Source organism: Tursiops truncatus, chromosome 1 (genome assembly GCF_011762595.2).
Source record: "Tursiops truncatus isolate mTurTru1 chromosome 1, mTurTru1.mat.Y, whole genome shotgun sequence".
NCBI classification, from domain to species: Eukaryota; Metazoa; Chordata; class Mammalia; order Artiodactyla; family Delphinidae; genus Tursiops; species Tursiops truncatus.
In genome coordinates, this window is record NC_047034.1 from 117,780,603 (window position 1) to 117,803,810 (window position 23,208).

Genomic DNA, 23,208 nt, shown 5'->3' on the forward strand with positions numbered 1-23,208 from the left:
GTTCCGGAAACTGACCTGGAGACATTCTGGACCACCCAGTTCCAGGAACTGACCTGGGGACTTTGCACCCGGCCCAGCCTTCCCGCCTTTCGAGGGGCGGGACTAACGGTTCCCCAGGATACCCGAAAAGACCACCAAATAAGGAATACCCTGCGCCCTCCCAGATTCACCACACCCCTTTCCCTTCTTCCCCTATAAAATCTTGCCCAACCCTCGCCCGGGTGCGACTTCTCTGGCCCCTTTCTCTCGGACCAGTGAACCTCGCCCGGGAGCGCTCCCTAATAAAGCTCACTTGAAGCTTTCCTCTGTTTCGCAGTGCCGTTTGTTAAGATCCGACCTTACACCCGGCACCTAGATCTCAGACTTCCAGCCTCCAGGACTGAGAAATACATTTTTGTTGTTTACAAGCCCCCACCCCGCCCCGTTTTTGGTACTTTGTGACCGCAGCCCAAACTGACTCAGCACTCTTTTCTTCAAGTACATTGAAGAATTTGTGGAGCCCATCCATTTTATGATACAGTTTCCCAAATAACCAATATTCTCTCTATACACTGATGTCAACTTTTTTATCAAAATTTTTATAAAAAAAAGCTTCCATATTTTTTCCCAATAAATTGTTTCCAATCCAAAAAAAAAAAAAAAGAATGGTGGTGGTCGTGGTACTAGCAACTAACATTTATTGAGCACTGACCAGGTGCCAGGCACTATGCTGAGTGTTTTACCCAACAATTCATGTGATACATACTATCATGTGAAATAGACTAGAAGAGGTTAAGTAACCACTCCCAGGGAGTGATGACCCACAGTTTAGACCCAGGCAGTCTCTCCTCTGGGCCCTAGCTCTTACCTTTCATTTAGGTCTCTAAAGTCCTTGGTCCCTCCAGTATCTAGCATTTGATTTCTTCTGCCATTAGAAGTTTCCATTGCTGCAGCTGCTTCTAATATTTTGTAAGCAAATGGTAACCTAGAGCATTTCATTCTAATGCTTCTCACCTACGTTTTAAATTTTTTCATCTCCTAAAAGAAATCATGGCCATTGAGCTGAGTGACATAATTCTACATTCTTGCAGAGCATGCATTCATCTTCTATGTTCTTGTTTCTTGGGGTTTCTTTATAGCATATAAGATAGAAAAACAGGGCTGAAAAGGCAGGGAGACTATAAATCTTCTCATAGAAACAAGACTCCCCAATCACATTTGAAAGAGTCTAGAGTTCTTTGATGCCCTCACTTCACTAGAAAATTTTGCAACCCTGAACCAAGTGGCGGAGTAGAAGGACGTGCTCTCACTCCCTCTTGCGAGAACAGGAGAATCACAACTAACTACTGAACAATCATCAACAGGAAGACACTGGAACTCACCAAAAAGATACCCCACATGCAAAGACAAAGGAGAAGCCACAATGAGATGGTAGGAGGGGCGCAATCACAATATAATCAAATCCCATAACTGCTGGGTGAGTGACTCACAAACTGGAGAAATATCAGAGAAGTCCACCCGCTGGAGTGAAGGTAATGAGCCCCACATCAGGCTTCTGAACCTGGGGATCCAGCAACAGGAGGAGGAATTCCTAGAGAATCAGATTTTGAAGGCTAGCGGGATTTGATTGCAGGACTCTGATAGGACTGGGGGAAACAGAGACTCCATTCTTGGAGGGCACATACAAAGTAGTGTGCACATGAGGACCCAGGGGAAGGAGCAGTGACCGCACAGGAGACTGAACCAGACCCACCTGCTAGTGTTGGAGGGTATCCTGCAGAGGCAGAGGGTGACTGTGGCTCACCATGAGGACAAGGACACTGTCAGCAGAAGTTCTGGGAAGTACTCCATGGCATGAGCCCTCCCAGAGTCCACTGTTAGCCCCACCAAAGAGCCCAGGTAGGCTCCAGTGTTGGGTCGCCTCAGGCCCAACAACCGTCAGGGGGGGAACCCATCCCCACCCATCAGCAGACAAGCAGATTAAAGTTTTACTGAGCTCTGCCCACCAGAGCAACAGCCACCTCTACCCACCACCAATCCCTCCCATCAGGAAACTTGCACAAGCTTCTTAGATAGCCTCATCCACCAGAGGGCAGACAACAGAAGAAAGAAGAACTACAATCCTGCAGCCTGTGGAACAAAAACCACATTCACAGAAAGATAGACAAGATGAAAAGGCAGAGGGCTATGTACCAGATGAAGGAACAAGATAAAACCCCAGAAAAACAACTAAATGAAGTGGAGATAGGAAACCTTCCAGAAATAATTCAGAATAATGATAATGAAGATGATCCGGGACCTCGGAAAAAGAATGAGGGCAAAGATCCAGAAGATGCAAGAAATGTTTAACAAAGACCTAGAAGAATTAAAGAACAAACAAACAGAGATGAACAATACAACAACTGAAATGAAAAGTACACTAGAAGGAATCAATAGCAGAATAACTGAAGCAGAGGAACGGATAAGTGACCTGGAAGACAGAATGGTGGAATTCACTGCCGTGTAACAGAATAAAGAAAAAAGAATGAAAAGAAATAAAGACAGCCTAAGAGACCTCTGGGACAACATTAAACGCAACAACATTCACATTATAGGGTCCCAGAAGGAGAAGAGAGAGAGAAAGGACGCGAGAAAATATTTGAAGAGATTATAGTCGAAAACTTCCCTAACATAGGAAAGGAAATAGCTACCCAAGTCCAGGAAGTGCAGAGAGTCCCATACAGGATAAACCCAAAGAGAAACATGCTGAGACACATAGTAATTAAACTGGCAAAAATTAAAGACAAAGAAAAATAATTGAAAGCAGCAAGGGAAAAACGATAAATAACATATACAAGGGAACTCCCATAAAGTTAACAGCTGATTTCTCATCAGAAACTCTACATGCCAGAAGGGAACGGCATGATATACTTAAAGTGATGAAAGGGAAGAACTGACAACCAAGATTACTCTACCCGGCAAGGATGTAATTCAGATTTGATGGAGAAATCAAAAGCTTTACAGGCAAGCAAAAGCTAAGAGAATTCAGAACAACCAAACCAGCTCTACAACAAATGCTAAAGGAACTTCTCTAAGTGGGAAACACAAGAGAAGAAAAAGACCTACAGAAACAAACCCAAAACAATTAAGAAAAGGGTCAAAGGAACATACATATCAATAATTACCTTAAACGTGAATGGATTAAATGCTCCAACCAAAAGACACAGGCTTGCTGAAGGGATACAAAAACAAGACCCATATATATGCTGTCTACAAGAGACCCACTTCAGACCTAGGGACATATACAGACTGAAAGTGAGGGGATGGATAAAAAAAGATATTCATTGCAAATGGAAATCAAAAGAAAGCTGGAGTAGCAATACTCATATCAGATAAAGTTGACTTTAAAATAAAGAATGTTACAAGAGACAAGGAAGGACACCACATAATGGTCAAGGGATCAATCCAAGAAGAAGATATAACAATTATAAATATATATGCACCCAATATAGGAGCTCCTCAATACATGAGGCAACAACTAACAGCTCTAAAACAGGAAGTCAACAGTAACACAATAATAGTGGGGGACTTTAACACCACACTTACACCAATGGACAGATCATCCAAAATGAAAATTAATAAGGAAACACAAGCTTTAAATGACACAATACACCAGATAGATTTAATTGATACTTATAGAACATTCCATCCAAAAACAGCAGATTACACTTTATTCTCAAGTGCACATGGAAGATCCTCCAGGATAGATCACATCTTGTGTCACAAATCAAGCCACAGTAAATTTAAGAAAATTGAAATTATATCAAGCATCTGGCCACAACACTATGAGATTAGAAATCAATTACAGGGAAAAAAATGTAAAAAACACAAACACATGGAGGCTAAACAATACGTTACTAAATAACAAAGAGATCACTGAAGAAGTCAAATAGGAAATCAAAAAATACCTAGAGACAAATGACAATGAAAACATGATGATCCAAAACCTATGGGATGCAGCAAAAGCAGTTCTAAGAGGGAAGTTTATAGCTATACAAGCCTACCTCAAGAAACAAGAAAAATCTCAAATAAACAATCTAACCTTACACCTAAAGGAGCTAGAGAAAGAAGAGCAAAAAAACCCAAAGTTAGCAGAAGGAAAGAAACCATAAAGATCAGAGCAGAAACAAATGAAATAGAAACAAAGAAAACAATAGCAAAGATCAAGAAAACTAAAAGCTGGTTCTTTGAGAAGATAAACAAAATTGATAAACCATTAGCCAGACTCATCAAGAAAAAGAGGGAGAGGACTCAAATCAATAAAATTATAAATGCAAAAGGAGAAGTTACAACAGACACTGCAGAAATACAAAGCATCCTAAGAGGCTACTACAATCAACTCTATGCCAATACAATGGACAACCTGGAAGAAATGGACAAATTCATAGAAAGGTATAACCTTTCAAGACTGAACCAGGAAGAAATAGAAAATATGAACAGATCAATCACAAGTAATGAAATTGAGATTAAAAATCTTCCAACAAACAAAAGTCCAGGACCAGATGGCTTCCCAGGTGAATTCTATCAAACATTTAGAGAAGAGCTAACACACATCCTTCTCAAACTCTTTCAAAAAATTGCAGAGGAAGGAACACTCCCAAACTCATTCTGTGAGGCCATCATCACCCTGATACCAAAACCAGACAAAGATACTACGAAAAAAGAATATTACAGACCAATATCACTGATGAACATAGATGCAAAAATCCTCAACAAAATACTAGGAAACAGATCCAACAACACATTAAAAGGATCATATACCATGATCAAGTGGGATTTATTCCAGACGTGCAAGGATTCTTCAATATACGCAAATCAATCATTGTGATAAAACATATTAACAAATTGAAGAATAAAAACCATATGATAATCTCAATACATGCAGAAAAAACTTCTGACAAAATTCAACACCCATTTATGATAAAAACTCTCCAGAATGTGGGCATAGAGGGAACCTACCTCAACATAATAAAGGCCATATATGACAAATACACAGCAAACATCATTCTCAATGGTGAAAAAACTGAAAGCATTTTCTCTAAGATCAGGAAAAAGACAAGGATCTCCACTCTCACCACTATTATTCAACATGGTTTTGGAAGTCCTAGCCATGGCAGTCAGAGAAGAAAAAGAAATAAAAGGAACACAAATCAGAAAAGAAGATATAAAACTGTCACTGTAGATGACATGATACTATACATAGAGAATCCTAAAGATGCCACCAGAAAACTACTAGAGCTAATCAATGAATTTGGTAAAGTTGCAGGATACAAAATTGATACACAGAAATCTCTTGCATTCCTATATGCTAATGATGAAAAATCTGAAAGTGAAATTAAGGAAACACTCCCATTTACCATTGCAACAAAAAGAATAAAATACCCAGGAATAAACCTATCTAGGGGGACAAAAGACCTGTATGCAGAAAACTATAAGACACTGATGAAAGAAATTAAAGATGATACCAACAGACTGAGAGATATACCACGTTCTTGGATTGGAAGAATCAATATTGTGAAAATGACTATACTACCCAAAGCAATCTGCAGATTCCATGCAATCCCTATCAAATTACCAATGGCATTTTCTACAGAACTAGAACAAAAAAATCTTAAAATTTGTATGGAGGCACAAGAGACCCCGAATAGCCAAAGCAGTCTTGAGGGAAAAAAGCAGAGCTGGAGAAATCAGACTCCCTGACTTCAGACTATACTACAAAGCCACAGGAATGAAGACAGTATGGTACTGGCACAAAAACAGAAATATAGATCAATGGAGCAGGATAGAAAGCCCAGAGATAAACCCACACAACTATGGTCAACTAATCTATGACAAAGGAGGCAAGGATATACAATGGAGAAAAGACAGTCTCTTCAATAAGTGGTGCTGGGAAAACTGGACAGCTACATGTAAAAGAATGGAATTAGAACACTCCCTAACACCATACACAAAAATAAACTCAAAATGGATTAGAGACCTAAATGTAAGACCAGACACTATAAAACTCTTAGAGGAAAACATAGGAAGAACACTCTTTGACACAAATCACAGCAAGATGTTTTTTTGATCCACCTCCTAGAGTAATGAAAATAAAAACAAAAATAAACAAATGGGACCTGATGAAACTTCAAAGCTTTTGCACAGCAAAGGGAACCATAAACAAGACGAAAAGAGAGCCCTCAGAATGGGAGAAAATATTTGCAAATGAATCAACGGACAAAGGATTAATCTCCAAAATATAGAAATAGCTCATACAGCTCAATATTAAAAAAAACAAGCAACCCATTCTAAAAATGGGCAGAAGACCTAAATAGACATTTCTCCATAGAAGACATACAGATGGCCAAGAAGCACATGAAAAGCTGCTCAACATCACTAATTATTAGAGAAATGCAAATCAAAACTACAATGAGGTATCACCTCACACCAGTTAGAATGGGAATCATCAGAAAATCTACAAACAACAAATGCTGGAGAGGGTGTGGTGCACTGTTGGTGGGATTATAAATTGATACAGCCAGTATGCAGAACAGTATGGAGGTTCCTTAAAAAACTAAAAATAGAATTACCATATGATCCAGCAATCCTACTACTGGGCATATACCCAGAGAAAACCATAATTCAAAAAACACATGCAACCCAATTTTCATTGCTGCACTATTTACAATAGCCAGCTCATGGAAGCAACCTAAATGCCCATCAACAGATGAATGGGTAAAGAAGATATGGTACATATATACAATGGAATATTACGCAGCCATAAAAAGGAACGAAATTGGGTCACTTGTTGAGACGTGGATGCATCTAGAGACTGCCATACAGAGTGAAGTAAGTCAGAAAGAGAAAAACAAATACCGTATATTAATGCATATATGTGGAACCAGAAAAATGGTACAGATGACCGGTTTTTAGGGCAGAAATTGAGACACAGATGTAGAGAACAAACATATGGACATCAAGGGGCAGAAAGCGGTGGGGGGATGGTGGTGTGATGAATTGGGAGATTGGGACTGACATGTATACACTGATGTGTATAAACTTGATGACTAATAAGAACCTGGTGTATAAAAAAATCAATAAAATTAAATTAAAAAATTTTAAAAAAGAAAGAAAATTCTGGAGGAAGTAAATTTGGAGGGTCACACGTATGTCCAAAACAACTTACCAGCTTTTCTAGGTCTGATGTGTAAACTGGTGATTTCTATTTCTTCAATCATATTATGCATCGTGCAGTATGTAGAGTCCAAAGCCTTTATTTGGGTTCATTGTGCTTTCTTACTGCCAGATCTTTATTTCCAGCTGGACTCCAAGCCCCTTGAGGGTTGAGCCACATCTTACAATGCTATGCACACCCAGCCCTCCCAAAGAATCTTATATATAGCAAGCACTCAAAAGAATTTTGTCAGAGATCATTTATCTTCTAAGCAAACTCCAAAACTCTGGAAATTCGACACTCTAGACTACATTGCTTCCTCCAGTATTGCTCCATCCCAGAGGAGCCTTCAAGTGACAATAAAATTGATTTCCTTCCTCAGCAACCTGAAGCTCTGATGGCTCCGGAATTATCATCTAGATATAGACCCATCTGTGCTAAAGGTGCCCATTTCTTTAAAAAGCTAAGGAAGTAAGGACCTGAAGAAGCAAGATTAGATGAGAATATCTGGCCTTCCAATTTAACAATTATGCAATTTTATAAGTACATGGCACTTTTTAAACTGAATTGTGTCATACACAGCAAATGCTTAAAATATTTATTGAATGAATATCTTCTTCCAAAAAAAATTAAACTTAACACCTCATCCTACTTTACAATCAAATCTCACCATAAAAGTTGGAGATACAGGCTTATGACAAAAAACACTGTAAATAACATACAAATCATTTTAATGAAGGACCGGTTCTACTTTGAGAACATACTTGTTACACTAGACAATTTAAACATAACAAAGCCACGGCGATTTGCTTATTTCCTTAGGTGGGACACAAAAACTTAAAGGTCACAGCAGTTTTCAGGTTCATGAGAGGTGCCTGAACACCAGTGGCCGAGTCAGAGGGAGGCCAAATGGGCAGGGCTGCCAGCCAAGGAACTCCACATTTACCTGCTGTATAGAGCGGGATTCTGCGTAAGATTCAACTTAATGAAAGGAAAAGCACCTAAAAGCGCAAAGATACTGAACAGAAAATAAAATAACACCATCAGGCTTCTATCACACTCTTTTTCCCCAATACCATTCAGCAGAATAATTTGTCATTCTTTCTTGGGTGATTATCAACTGAATCTCAACCCATTTCACAAGCTACTTGTTTTCGTTAGTGAACAGTGGATTTAGTAACAGAGCATAAGCCAAGACTCAAGTGGGGCAATGAAAGAGCAAATGAGGAAGATTTACTGGAATATACACTGCAGTACGAAGTGCTACTGCTGCTGAAGAGCACAGCTAAAGACACTTGAAGATTCTTTGAGCTAAATCAGGTGCTACCCAAACCAGTGGTCTTCAAACCTGACTATGGTTCAGAGTTGCCCATGGGGCTTGTTGAAAATATAGATGCCTGAACTCCACCTAGATTTACTAAAGCAGAATCTCCAGGAGTGGGGAGGGACCCAGGCAACTGTATATTTCACAAGTCCCTCCAAATCACTCTGATGCACAGGCAGCCTTCAGAACCACGATTATAAGCCACATCAGTGTCACGGTGTGAATCTTGGCAACAGAAAATGAATTTCTTTAAATTAAGAAACATGAAGACATTTTGGCTGGTGATAATAAAACCACATTCATGTAGTATAGGTATTAAAAAACTTCCCAACATCCAAGACAGTTCATCGTCACTTTTAAAAATTGGAGGTTTAAACCATATGCTCTGAAATCTTCTTTATAAACTCAACATTATAATGCAATGCCTCCCTGTGATAGTTCTATACTTGCAGATAAGAAAATTTCCTCTCTCACTCATAATAACTAGCTACTTTTGACAACTGTCAAATTTTCTCATTGCTAAGATTTGGAGATTCATCAAAACCAATTGCCAGCTAGACATCTGGTTTTGTAAGTTTCTTTAGAAATATAATCAGTAGCCCTGGATATGGACAGGATATTCAAAGTATTGTGAATGCCTCAGATTACTCTGATTTTAACTTTTGTGGCTGAGATTTATCCCATTTCTGTGAAATCACTATTCAGTGTGTCCTGTTTATAACTTACACAGCACTTGTTCAAGTCTCGTGAAGACTGAAAAAAAATTCCAAGTAATTTTGTTTTCAGAACTTTATGATGTACTCCAAACCATTTCACTGGAGATATCTGCTGCCATCCTGTGAACCCATAATAAATACCAGAAGGAGATATTTTTAAATCATACTTAAAAGAACACACATCCAGTTCTAACCTACCCACATGTATCCTCCAAATTCCATTTTTTTTAATTGTCTTACATTTTATTTTTGGTTGATACAATCTAAACTCATGGAAGCAGGAGGATGCCACTTATGATACCACTTTAACATACACCAACCCTGCTGGAAAACAGCTTGTTCAGGAACCTTCTTTTCCTTCCATTGTTACTCTTTGCACCAATAATGGGGGTCTCTTCCTGTCTCTGAGTTTCAGTGCCTTTTTGTTATGATTAGGGAATATTCCAAATAGCTGGCCTTCTCTTACATGAAGATTGTCTTTAAAAACTACTACAATTTAAAAAAGTGAATGGATTTGCAATCTATTCTACAATGGCTGTTTCAAAGAAAAAGAATTGAAGAGAGGGAGGGAAGACTATTACCTTTTTCTTTTCTTTTTTAAATTACAAAGGTAATTTAACACTTGTTATAACAAGTCAAATGCATATGAAGTAAAAATATATTTTTAAACTATTTTAAAGTACCTTTAAAATTAGATAGTTTCAATTTTGCCGAGTTTTATATTATAAGTAGCTATATTTTCCCACACTGGTTAAATAAGTTAGATTTGGGGCCCCTTTATAGCTTTTCCTAATTATACCTTACCATGTGTGTGTGTGTGTGTGTGTGTGTGTGTGTGTGTGTGCGCGCGTGTGTTTTACCATTGAGAATTTTTTTTGCTTCTTTAATTCTATTTTTACCCTGTATCATTATACTTTGTTTTTTCCTTTTCCTTTATAGGAGCTCTATTAGAAATAAAGGGATTTGATTTCTATTTTATTTTCCTTATATCATTATTTTTCTGACTTTTATATATTCCCTTTTGCTTTTTGTATTACTGTGGTAAGAACACTTAACATGAGATCTACCCTCTTAACAATGTTCTAAGCATAAAATACAGTGTATTCAACCATAGGCACAATGTCCTACAGCAGCTCTCTAGGACTGGACTTAATCATTTTACATAACTGAAACATTGTACCCATTGAATAGCAACACTCCATTTCTCCCTCCCCTCTACTGCCTTTTGCTTTTGTCCTTGTTTTCTTTCTACCCTTTCAGTTTCCAATTATTGTTCTGGCATAAATAGCCTTTCCTACACACAAGAGAAAAAGATCAAGCCCTTAGCATAGACACACACATCTTCCTAGTAGGAATGAGTCTTTCAACTGGGGCTGCAAACTCAAATTCATCCAGGGAGCAGGAGGCAATAAAGCAGTGAACCGGGTAGAGGATAAGACATTGAGGAGCAATGGGGACAGTAGCAAACTGCACTAGAAAGCCACTTAAATGCAGGTGAATTTAAATTTGTAACAACCAAACAGAATACACACAGGGACCAAACTCAGCCTTAGAGGGCCAGTTTACAGTCTCGGCAAGACTGCATTTCCAGCCTTGTTTTTTCTCTCTCCAGACAGGAAGTTCAATTGGCTCTTTCTTATTTGCACCAATGGAAAAGTACTATAGGGCTTCCCTGGTGGCGCAGTGGTTGAGAGTCCACCTGCCGATGCAGGGGACACGGGTGCGTGCCCCGGTCCAGGAAGATCCCACATGCCGCGGAGCGGCTGGGCCCGTGAGCCATGGCTGCTGAGCCTGCGCGTCCAGAGCCTGTGCTCCGCAACGGGAGAGGCCACGACAATAAGAGGCCCGCGTACCGCAAAAAAAAAAAAAAAAAAAAGAGCAGATGAAATCTGCATACAGATGGCCTCAGTGTGCACTGCTTTTCCTACAAATTTTATCATTTAACTATAATTTGTTCAAACTAACAAAATAAAAATTAAAAATAGTTTGTATTCCTCCCAACCCCAACCAACTCAGTGGTGAAAGGGAGAAAGGCAATGAAATTGACACAGGTGATGAAATCGGACACAGGAATGTAGTCAACGTCATAGGACAAAAACAGCTTAATGCAAAATTCAGTACAGCTTTAAAGCTAGAAATTCACAGGCAGATTGTGGCAATTACTAGATACCCAATGTCTATGGGACAGACATTGAATTTAGCCTTTGGAGATGGTTGAACCTGGTGAAATAAAAGCCAACTATAGTCTCTCCCTTACCATTTTGTCATTGTCAAGAGGGAATGATTTTTCACAAAAACAGCCTTTGAAGCTTTATCCAATGAAAATTCTGCCCACTGCTTACCAAAAATGGAAACAACACAAGAGGAGGATAATTGCCATTTCTCCTATCCCAGAAGAGAGACTTCTAACAAACTGAACAGGGGAGAAAAATCAAAAACTCGGCATGAGACAGCTTTGCCATCCTGATGAAGGGTAAGTCACTAATGCCACAGCAGCTTCCTTAATTGTAGCTAAGCACACCAATATCCAGCTTAACACGCGTTTCCTCCTTAGAGTATCAGAGTACTATTCTCCTCTGATCCACTTATGCCTAGAAATAGTAACTGTCCTAAGAGCAGAGGAAAATCACATCCTAAATGGTGTATATTTAGCATCTCTATAGCATTTTGCGGTTTCAAGGTTTCGTATGACTATTTGCATGATTCCTTCCTACAAAAGCAGGGAAATTTTCTCTGCAAAGGCAGAGAAATAAAGTCATTTGCCAAGGTCAGAGAGAAAATTAACAGAATGAGAATCCAAACTTATAGCCCCTTCCAGACCATTACTTCATTCACAGAGGGCTTCTATCTCATTTACCACCATTTCCCCCTTAACTACTGATTGGCCACTGAGGGGCTCTGAGAATCCTTTGAAGGATCTCAAGATCTGTGCTGCAGGGCTTCCCTGGTGGTGCAGTGATTGAGAGTCCGCCTGCCAATGCAGGGGACGCGGGTTCGTGCCCCGGTCCGGGAAGATCCCACATGCCGCGGAGCGGCTGGGCCCGTGAGCTATGGCCGCTGAGCCTGCGCATCCGGGGCCTGTGCTCCGCAACGGGAGAGGCCACAACAGTGAGAGGCCCGCGTACCGCAAAAAAAAAAAGATCTGTGCTGCACACACCATCTTTCCACAGAATCCCATTGAAAGATGCGAGTCAGTGCACAGGGAAGTAATTGTACCCCCAAGAACCTAGGCCATCTGCTAGAATATTGGAAACTAAAAAATTCAGAATGTTCTGAAAAGAGGGGCACACTCCTATGCTAAAAGAGTAACTGATGCCTAGTATGCCTGCCTTACAGTGCTTTCAACCAAGCTTATTGGTATATGTCACCATGGTGACCAGGGTTAATGTAATTGCATCCAAAATTTTCCATGGAGGGTATGCTCCAATTAAGCCCATCTTAAAAAAGAAACAGTAAAAGAATCCTTTAATTTGACCAAATTTGAGATACATTCTAGCAGGGTCATAGAATATACTAGGAAGTCTGATGCTTCACAAACATTTTCAAGACCTGGGGTGCTGACATAATCAATCTCTTTCTATCATGCTCTCAAAAAAGCTTTTATTCTGCATCAGTTCAGGTTCATCTGAAGCTTTAATAGTGAAAGGCTTCACATTTTAAATGAGCTCCTCCATCTTCATCCGAGCCCAAAGATATCAATGACAGTATGTTTTGTCCAGGACTTTAGGGAACTCAGCAAACACTCATCTCTACTTCTTTTTCAGAAATGGAATTTGTTGCCAATTTACTAATAGATGGACAATGCGGAAGAAAGTTTAAATTGGAAATAATTCTAAACATGGGAACCCAAGGCTCCTGGGAATTTGTAAAACAAAATTATACTTTTCTCTATATTCTATTTTCTTCACATTTCCAGCCTTGGGGTGCATGCATGTGTCTGTGTGTCAATATGTGTGTGTCTGTTTTGTTTCATATGAAAATGCTGACTGATAATACCCCAGTACAGTAAGACAGAGCCCTTCCAATACCATAAAGTAAGCAGCACAATACAGAAGTGGTAAAATTCTATTTTGTATCCTCACTTTCTCTACCTCCTCCCCACTAGCATTATACCATCAAAAAAGAGAATCTGATCGATCAGTTCATGACAGTAGACAGTGATTTAACTTCTGACACATGGCAATAAGGTAGACTTCATCAGCAATCTTTGATCTGTGAGAGATTGTCTTATGATCTCCCAATACACAAACCTCATTTAAATTGAATGCTATCACCGAGCAGCTTACCAATTAAATCAAGATGTCTTAATATTACAGAAAAGAGATTCTTAAATGCAATAACAGCATTTCTCAGCTGTGTTTACAGCCTTGGACATTGCTATTTAAATACCCCCAAGGATATAAATTCTAGGAAGAATTTCACTTTGCCCAATTTCAGTTCACTGTCTTTAACCATACATCTCTCTCAGCACCAGTAGCATTCAGGAGTCCAAGCCTGGTCCCAGATTCAAAAAATTATGAAAAGAAACCGTGCTTAAGGGAATTGGATCAGATGTATTACAAATATCATCTATACATTTTCCAGACTAGTTAAATAATACATACATACTTTTTCAAACATACATATGAAATAGCTCCCATTTGACAACTTAAGGACTCGGCACACATATTATCCTAGTTATTCCTACAAAAAGTTTGAAGCGGGTGCCTGTTTCATACCACAGTGGTAGATACCAAGTTGCAGAGGTTAGGCAGATGACCTTGAATGAGACCTGTAAGCCTGGATTCAAATCCCAGTGTCCACATAACTACTACACTACAATGCCACCCATTCCACAAGCCATCTCTATGGGACTGTGTGCCACGGTTACAGAAGCTGCTGAGCCAAGTACAGGACCAGATGAGCCCACCCAGGCTTGGCCCGTAGCCCTCCATGGCCAATTTAGCATCACTACGTTTCTACCATTTGTTTCCCTGGTTCTTGTTACACTTACATAATAACTCTCCCCACCTTCCAAAAAGACCCAAACAAAACCATTAACACACGAAAACCATACGGTGGACTAATTTGAAATTTGGACATGTTTGCCTTTCGGTGGGTGAGGAGAGTAGTTTTAATCATATTTGAGTCAGCAAATTCATTCATGAGGACCTTTATCTAACATCTTTTCTGAGTGAGGCACTACATTAGGTGCTGAGGCAAGAGGGTCTCTACTTTTCTAGGAGCTGACAGGTTTATAAGTGGAGTTTGGGGGACACAGAAAGACTGAGAAAGGAGAGCAAGGGATTGAAGAATGCACTGATCAAAGTCAGAGTGAGGGACTCGAGCCAGAAGGAAACTTGTGACCAATCACAGAAGTACGAGAAGAACTTTAACAGAAGCCAACGCAAGGTGCCATGGGTCTCGAGGAAGCCTTTCCAGGGTTCATTTCGGGTCTGGGAACTTCAAGGTGAGTAAGAGTTCACGGAGCAGAGAAGCAAGAGAAAGGCCACCACTCCAGGAAGAGGAAAGAGAGCGGACAAAGGGACGGATGTACAGCAGACCCCAGTGTGATCAGAGAACAGAGAGGAATTTAGAGCTACGTGAGATCAGGCTAGAAAGGGAGGCAAGAATCAACAGGTCTACAGAAGCCGCATAACAAAGAGTTGAAACTTTACTCTCCAGGCTGTGGGATTCAGTGCAGATGTGAACAAAGGACTGGCAGGATAGGGCTCAGGGTTTTGAAAAATAATTTTGGCAGAAATGTAGACAAATGATTAGGAGAGAAACTGGGTGAAGAGTAGTTTTACACTGTAATGTCCAGGAAAGAGATCATCAAAACCTGAAAAAAGACAGTGGGGTTGGAAAAGAAGAAACATAAATAGACTAGAACTGGTGACGTTGGGGTGAAAATTGGAGAATTTAGTACCTAGGGTAGGTGGTTTTGCCATGATCAAAGGAGCAGAACAGACGGGTGAGGGTAGAAGAGGTGAGAAAGAAGGGAGAAAAGAAGTTCAATTTTAGACGTTTGAAACTTGCGCTGCCAAGACTTCTAGCTAAAGATCTGTGATAGACAAGGGGAAATTCAGGGTGGAACCCAGAAGAAAGGTCAAGGCTGTAAGCACAGATTTGGAATTTCATCAAATTTGGCAACTAGCAGGTTATTGGTGACTCTCGTTGTTCTCTGAAAGAAGAACTTGTGTAGAGTGGTTGACTGAAGCCAGAATACCCAAAGTTGAGGAGAGAATGGAAAGTATCTTACATTGTTAGTGAATTACTTCTAACCAGTTCATGTGTGTATTTTCTATTCCTTCCCATGAGTAGAAGCTCCTTAGGGCAGGCATTGTGACACATCTCCCTCGTGTGCCTCACAGCCATGTTGCAGGCACTAACAAACATTTGCTGAATTAAAGAAGAGTAGTGGAGAAGGCAGAGTCATTCGATAAGAAGACCTTTTCCAGACAGCCCTCAGAAGTGTACTTGGAAGCTCCTGAGATTGCAGACAGCAGCTCTTTCTCTTTCACCTCTGCAAATGAGATGCAGGTTTCCTCCTGGATGAAAGCATCTGCTTATTTTCCATGGATTAACGCTTCCAAGTGAGCAAGAAATGACTTGCCAAGCAGTCTAATTCACTTGGCTGGTGTGTCTCACTTAAAAAGCCATTAACAAGCCAGACTAGAGAGGTGAGGAATGCCCAATTAAGGCAATTGATGCAGTGTCCAAATGCCTAGCAGCTGTGCCCTCCTCCCACCGCTGACCCACTATGAAAATAAGATTTTAACAATTCTTTGATAGCACAGCCAAAACTCTGTCTGGAAGCCATTGAGGCCTGACAAGGGCAGGTTAGAAATTATAGACCATCCTCTTCTTCATGTCTCTGTTTTTAAAGCCCTGAAAGAAACTTTTGTGAATTAGGCCATGATTCCTTAGATGTGACACTCAAAGCACAAGCAACAACAACAACAAATAGATTAAGTGGACTTCATCAAAATTAAAATTTTTTGCTTCAGAAAGTGAAAAGACAATCCATAGAAAGGGAGAAAATGCTTGAAAATCATATATCTGATAAGGGACTTGTATGCAGAATAACTCAACAATAAAAAGACAACTCAATATTTTAAATGGGCAAAGCATTAGAAAAGGACTTTATCCAAAGAAGGCATGCAAATGGCTAATAAACACATCAAAAGGTACTCAATATTACTAATCACTAGAGAAATGCAATTCAAAACCACAAACTACTACTTCACACTCACTAAGATGGCTAAAATCAGAAAGACAGGCAATAACAAGTGTTGACAAGGATGAGGAGAAATGTAGCCCTCATACATTTCTGGTAGGATTGTAGAATGATGAAGCCACTTTTGAAAACAGTTTGGTGACTAAATATATGGTTACTATATGATCAGCACTCCCACCCATAGGTATATACCCAAAAGAATTAAAAAGATGTTCATACAAAAACCTATACACAAATGTTTGTAGCAACATTATTCATAATAGTCCAAAAGTGAATACAACTGATGAATGGATAAACAAAAGGTGGTAAATTCATAGAGTACAAAATGTTGGCAATAAAAAGAATGAAGTATTGACACAAGTTACAATATGAATGAACCTCAAAAATACTATACTAAGCGAAAGAAGCCAGTCACAGGAGGCCACATGCTATATGATTCCATTTATAGAAAATGTCCAGAGTAAGTAAATCAATAGAGATAAAAGTAGATTAGTAGTTTCCAGGGACTACTTGTTAGTACTGCTAATAAGTACTTGCTTTGGGGAGGGGGGCGCTCAAAAAAATGAAGAAATTAGGAAATGGGTGTACAATTTTTTGAGTATACTAAAAGCCATTGGATTGTGTACTTTAAAGGATAAATTTTATGGTAAGTGAATTATATCTCAATAAGCTATTATTTTAAAAAGGAAGAAAGAAAACTTACAAATACATACATCTCTCAAGGCCGCCTCCTCGAGGAAGAACATAAACAATTTCTGTCCAGGAAGTGAGTCGTGTTAACATAGAATACATCAGTGCTTCGAGAAGAAATTTATTAGTGTCCGATCTTCGTGGCTTCCGGTTTCTATGTGGCCACATGGGACAGTTTCTCAGTCTTCCTAATGTGTCAGCCTCTTTCCATCTTTGTCTTTGTGAACAAAGGAGGAGAAGAGAAAAGAGAGAGAACGGAAAAGGAGGGAACAGAAGGGGAAGAAGAAAAGAGGGGAGAGGAGGAAGTAGGTACTCAGCAGGGAGGAGAGGGGAGGACAAGAGAAGAGAGAAAACAAGTGTTCGGTTCCAAGAGAGCAGAGTGGGAAAGCACATACTTCATGTACACAGTGCAAATTATGGATCTCTGACCCAAAACACTTCTAGGCTTAGCGTAATAGCCATTTAGTACCACCCCCTCCTTTTAAAAACTGAGGCAGTGATTTGATTAAAGAAAAGCATTAGCTAAGCAAAGGGCTTTAAATAGGGATTGCTAGACTTGAAACCCATTTCCCTAATTCCAAGGAAGCTAAGCGCTCTCTGTTTCCTTCAATTAGATCCAGAGAGAGAGGTTAGCTGTTATAACTGCATACTTAGGGAGATGGTGACTTTAAAAAAGCTGTAAAGAACAAAAATAGTCTCAGCTTTGATATTGCAAATACATTTTAGAAGCGCTTTTAAAAGACAAAACAAAAGAATGTTTTCCTTAATGAGAAAATTCAAAGCCAGTCACTGATGAGCGTGGAAGCTGCTTTTGGATGAAAGGAAAAGGTGGGAGAGTAACAACAGCTACTATTTGCTGAACAACGTCTGCACACCAGGCACTGTACATATAAGATCTTTAATCCCAGTAACAGCCCAGCAAGATAAGAACCATCATCTGCATTTAAAGAAAACTTGCTTCCCAATTCCCACTACCTAGGTCCCACATTCAGAGGTATGAGATGATATCTGAGTATACTAAATGTATGTCTGATAACTTTAATGTTTAGAGAAGCACTGTCCAATAATGTAAGCTATACATATAATCTTACATTTTCTAGTAACCACACTAAAAAAAGGGGGGATTCATTTCAAAAATTTATTTTATTTAACCCAATATATCTAAAATATTATCACTTCAATGTGTAATCAACAATTAAAATTTTTGAGCCATCTGACCTTCCTTTTTCAAGATTTTTGTACAAGCCTGTGAAATCCAGTGTATGTTTTACACTTATAAAGTATCACAATTCAGGCTAGCGACATTGCAAGTATTCAATACCAACACATGGCTAGTGGCTCCCGTTTTGGACAGTAAAGTTCTATAGGGCTCTACAAATTTAAAATTATGACATGCATATTCCTAATTAATAGTCACAATAATTCTGTGACATATTTTGCAGGTAAATAATCTGAGACAGAAGAAATTAAATGGTCTAACAGAGTCACATAGATTATCATCACTTTTTTTCAACAAGAAGGAGAAGGGTTGAGTAAGTAAATAAAAAGATCACATAGCTGTTAGGTACAAAGCAAGTCTCAAACAGGTCAGTGCTCTTTCAAAAGTGCCTTACAGTTTGGCATTTTCCACCTTTCTCACTTAAACTTGGAGATTGAATTAAAAAAATAGTATTACAGTAGGCTAAACTGTCAGAACAAAGACAATAGTTTATTTCCAAATGTTCCAATTCTGTGTGTGTGTGTCTGTGTGTGTGTGTGTGTGTGTGTGAACACGCATCTGCTAGTTGTGGTGGTGGAGGGTTTACTCTGATCACTAGTTATTCAGGGACTCAAGCTGAGGGCAACTTAGCTGACAGGCTTCCAAGGTCACTCTGGCCACCCCACCCCTGTTGTCTGGAAGGGAGAGAACAGCACAGAGGAGACCTGTAGGAAGTTAATGGCCAAGCCTGGAAGTGGCACACATCACTTGTACTCACATTCCAGTGGTGGGCACTTTGTCAGATAGCCACACTTAACTATAAAGAAGGCTGGGAAGGGGCTTCCCTGGTGGCGCAGTGGTTGAGAGTCCGCCTGCTGATGCAGGGGACACGGGTTCGTGCCCCGGTCTGGGAAGATCCCACATGCCGCGGAGCGGCTAGGCCCGTGAGCCATGGCCGCTGAGCCTGCGCATCCGTAGCCTGTGCTCCGCAACGGGAGAGGCCACAACAGTGAGGATGGTCAAACTAAAGAAGAATAGGAGAATGGATTTGGGTGATCAGCCAGAAGTTACTTCTCAACATGGCTAACTTAGATATAATTCTGCAAGGAACTGAGAAAGAATGCTAGCAAAGATTAAAGGAGTTAGAAATTATATATAGACTTGAAAGAGGAGGAAAAGCTGGTATTTGTAAGCACCTTTCATGTAAAACCATGCTAAGTATTTAATGTAGGTTCTCCCAATTAATCTGCACAAAAATTCAATGAAGTGGGTATCATTTTCTCAATTTCCCAAAGAAAAAACTGAAATTAGTCAAGGTTAAATAAGTTGTCCATGGACAAACAGATAATAATTGTTGGAGAGAGTGCTCTTACAATCTCAAGTTCTTTCCAGTATATCACACCCCCACTAAAGAACTAACAGTGAAAAAGAACAGTTACCATTTATGGAGTGCCTGCACTACAACGCACTATGTGATGTATTATACATACGTTATCTTATTTAATCTTCCCAGCAAATCTAAAGACACAAATTGATTTTCCAATTTACATTTAAGGAAACTAAGATCCAGAGAGAATAAGTAACTTTCCAAAGGTCATGTAGCTAAGCTAGTAATAGTTCATAGATTTGAACCCACCTATGACTTCAAAGTGTATATATTTTTCCCCAGAATTAATTTATCAAAGGCCACCTTAATAGGAAAAAGAAGAAATGAAGCAGAGGATAAAAACTTGCAACTGAGAGGTAGAAATAAAGAGTAGGAAGATAAAAAAAGGAGGAGAATCCAGAAGAAAAGATTAAGGTGCTGAGAGAAGAAACTTCTATTAGCACAGGGCCTTCTTCACATCTCATTTCAGCCCTGCATCAGATTTCATAACAAAGTTTTTTCTTCCCAGGAGAATGCAAGGCTCCTATTTCCACATCCTCCCCTCCTCCTCCATGGAAGAAGATTAGGGTTACTGATAGATCAAGTTCAAGGATGCTGACTTGGACCACATATTTGGAAACTGGGGAGTTAAAAAGAAGAGCATCGTTGAGGCAAAATGCCCCTTCTATGTGCTCTCTCCATGTGACCAGAGTGATGATAAGGCTGGACCATATCCTTCAGATTCTGCCTTCTATTGGGCCAACCTGGAGCCCCAGGAAACAGCTGGCGGCCCACAACAGCTCTGCCAACACTCTTGAGGCTGAGCCTCCTTGCTCCTGTGCTTACTTCTTGCTTACCGGACCTTATACATTCTTAAACGGTAAAAATCTAAAATATTGGAGCAGGCTGAGTAAAAAGATAAGGTGGGTTATCTACATTGCCCCAGACTGAGAAAGACTTTAAATGTTCTGATAAAAAGTCGGGACCAAAAAAATCCCTGGACATATCAGTATGTGTTCAATCCAGCACGTGTGCACATGCTACTTCCCGCCCTTAGCAAACATTTTCATACACCTCTTTCAACTCTTCCACCAGAAAAAAAGTCCTAATCCATCCTTTACAGTTGAAATCCAATGTCATCACTTTTATGAAAGCCTCTCCCCTGTCCTCTGCATAGTTGGTTTCTTCCCCCTCTGAGCTCTCCAGAGATCTTTGTTTATTGTCTACAGAGGCAATGGCACTGCATTACAATTAGCCATGGCTGCATCACCCATGTCCTTGGCTAAACTGTCGAGCTCCTGGAGGCAGAATGTTTCTACACATCTAATTTCCAGCACACAGCCAGGCAGGAGACAGATCTTCAACAAACTTCTGTGGATGAACTAAGAAAGGAACACTTCAAAATGCCTCAAGATGGCCTATTGTTCTTTGGTGTTTCAAGAGGCTCAGCTTCTCCTGGCTGAAGGTTGACGCATGCTGTGGGCATCCTCTAGTGCATTTTTCATTTGCCATAATGGCCTCTGCTTATCATGCGTCCTATTGATCTGTCTGAACACTGGAATTTATTATTTATTAGATTTCTGTAATAGCTTTCCTCCAAAGAGCACAGCGTGATAGGTAGAAAACTCCAAGGCAACAGCAAGGAAGACCAGAACAATGACAGCACAGTGTGGAAAATGGAGAGGAAGAATAGAAGCCGAAGGCTAAGAAACAATGTCAAGGGAAAGCCACTCCCCTCACAGGAGTGGCAGCCAGGCTCCTGGGAGTCCCATACCAGTCCCGGTCTTAGCCCTGACCCCATCCATCTCCATGTTTGTTTGACAGTCTGGCAGGAAAAATAGTATGAGAAAGCACTTTAAAAAGTTAAAAGCATCCTACAAATGCAAAGTAATATTATTCCATTATCATTCATCAACATCAACATAATTCATCCAAGAGCAGGAAGTGTTTCATATTCATACCAGTGAGGAGGAAAGTTTGGAGTATCTATCTTCCCCAACTAGACTACACACTCTTCTAAAGCAAGGACCATGCCATACTCATTTTTGCACATGGCATCAAACCCAGCATTGCCATATTTAGAAACGTATTCATTTTGTCAGGAGTCCTCGTGGGTCATTGGGTGTTAAATGCCCTCCAAATAACTTCCTTTCACTCTAGTCTGAATTTCCATGGAAGATGACCCTAAGAGAAGGAAACGAGTTTTCTTTTCTCCACTTACACTGATTCCCTGATAAATTCTAAGCCTATATAACCATTTAACTTCTACCATATTTCTGGGAAATCAGGCAAGGGTCAATGTAAGTAAGCATACATCAGACCTTTCAGGTTTGTTGACTGGCCCCTCCAATGAGCCTAAAGGTGCAGCTGAAATGAGTCCCCACCTTCTCTAACTTACTGAAAATAAATATCAGAACGCCTGAAGGGATGCACTGGCTCCATGTGCCCTTCTACACCCCTCCCCCAGATACCATCACTATGACTCTTCCTCACCATGCCCCAGCCCACTGCACTCAACTCAGCCCATTCCAGGCCTGGCCAATGGCCCATCCCCTTCAGTGCACTCAGAAATTCAACATAAGCTATCTGAAGGCAGGGGACAGGTTTTATTGGTCTAATGATTCCTAATATGGTATTGGGGACTCTGTTTACTGAATGTTAACTAAATCAGGAAACCATCACTATTTTAAAGAAATTATTGACAAGATCAAAATACTATTTTATGCCAGTCTAATTAACAGTTTTTATGAGAAGGCTGACCTTTCTATCTAGAAAATTGTGACAGAACCTTGATCATGAAAAGTCAATACATCACACGGAAAATTGCTTTTACATACAAAGCAAGTAAGAAGTTATAAATTTTTAAAATATTCTTCTGTTATTCAAAGATTGCACAATCATGTTGAGATTACAATCTTGTTTACAATTCTAAACAAGTTGGGAGGCTTCAACCACATCAAAATCATTTCACCTCTCTAAGCTTCGGTTTATCCATTTATAAACTGCGGATGCTAGAGATAAAGAACATATTTTGAAGGTTTCTATGAGGATTAGAAGGAAGTATAACAAAGATTGATTCAAGATGGTGGAGTAGAAGGACATGCTCTCACTCCCTTTGCGAGAACACCAGAATCACAACTAACTGCTGAATAATCATCAACAGGAAGACACTAGAACTCACCAAAAAGATACCCCACATGCAAAGACAAAGGAGAAGCCACAATGAGATGGTAGGAGGGGAGCATCACAATAAAATCAAATCCCATAACTGCTGGGTGGGTGACGCACAAGCTGGAGAACACTTATACCACAGAAGTCCACCCAGTGGAGGGAAGGTTCTGAGCCACACATCAGGCTTCCCAACCTGGCGGCCTGGCAACAGGAGGAGGAATTCCTAGAGAATCAGACTTTGAAGGCTAGTGGGATTTCATTGCAGGACTCTGCCAGGACTGGGGGAAACAGACTCCACACTTGGAGGGCACACACAAAGTAGTGTGTGCCTTGGGACCCAGGGGAAGGAGCAG

The 23,208-nt window shown here is 40.0% G+C and overlaps 1 protein-coding gene across 11 annotated transcripts in view; it reads right to left on the reverse strand.

The window, feature by feature from the left end:
- The window catches only part of ST6GALNAC3 (ST6 N-acetylgalactosaminide alpha-2,6-sialyltransferase 3), a 602,379-nt gene that overhangs the window by 414,548 nt on the left and 164,623 nt on the right, over positions 1–23,208 (reverse strand). The gene's annotated exons all lie outside the window — the stretch shown is intronic.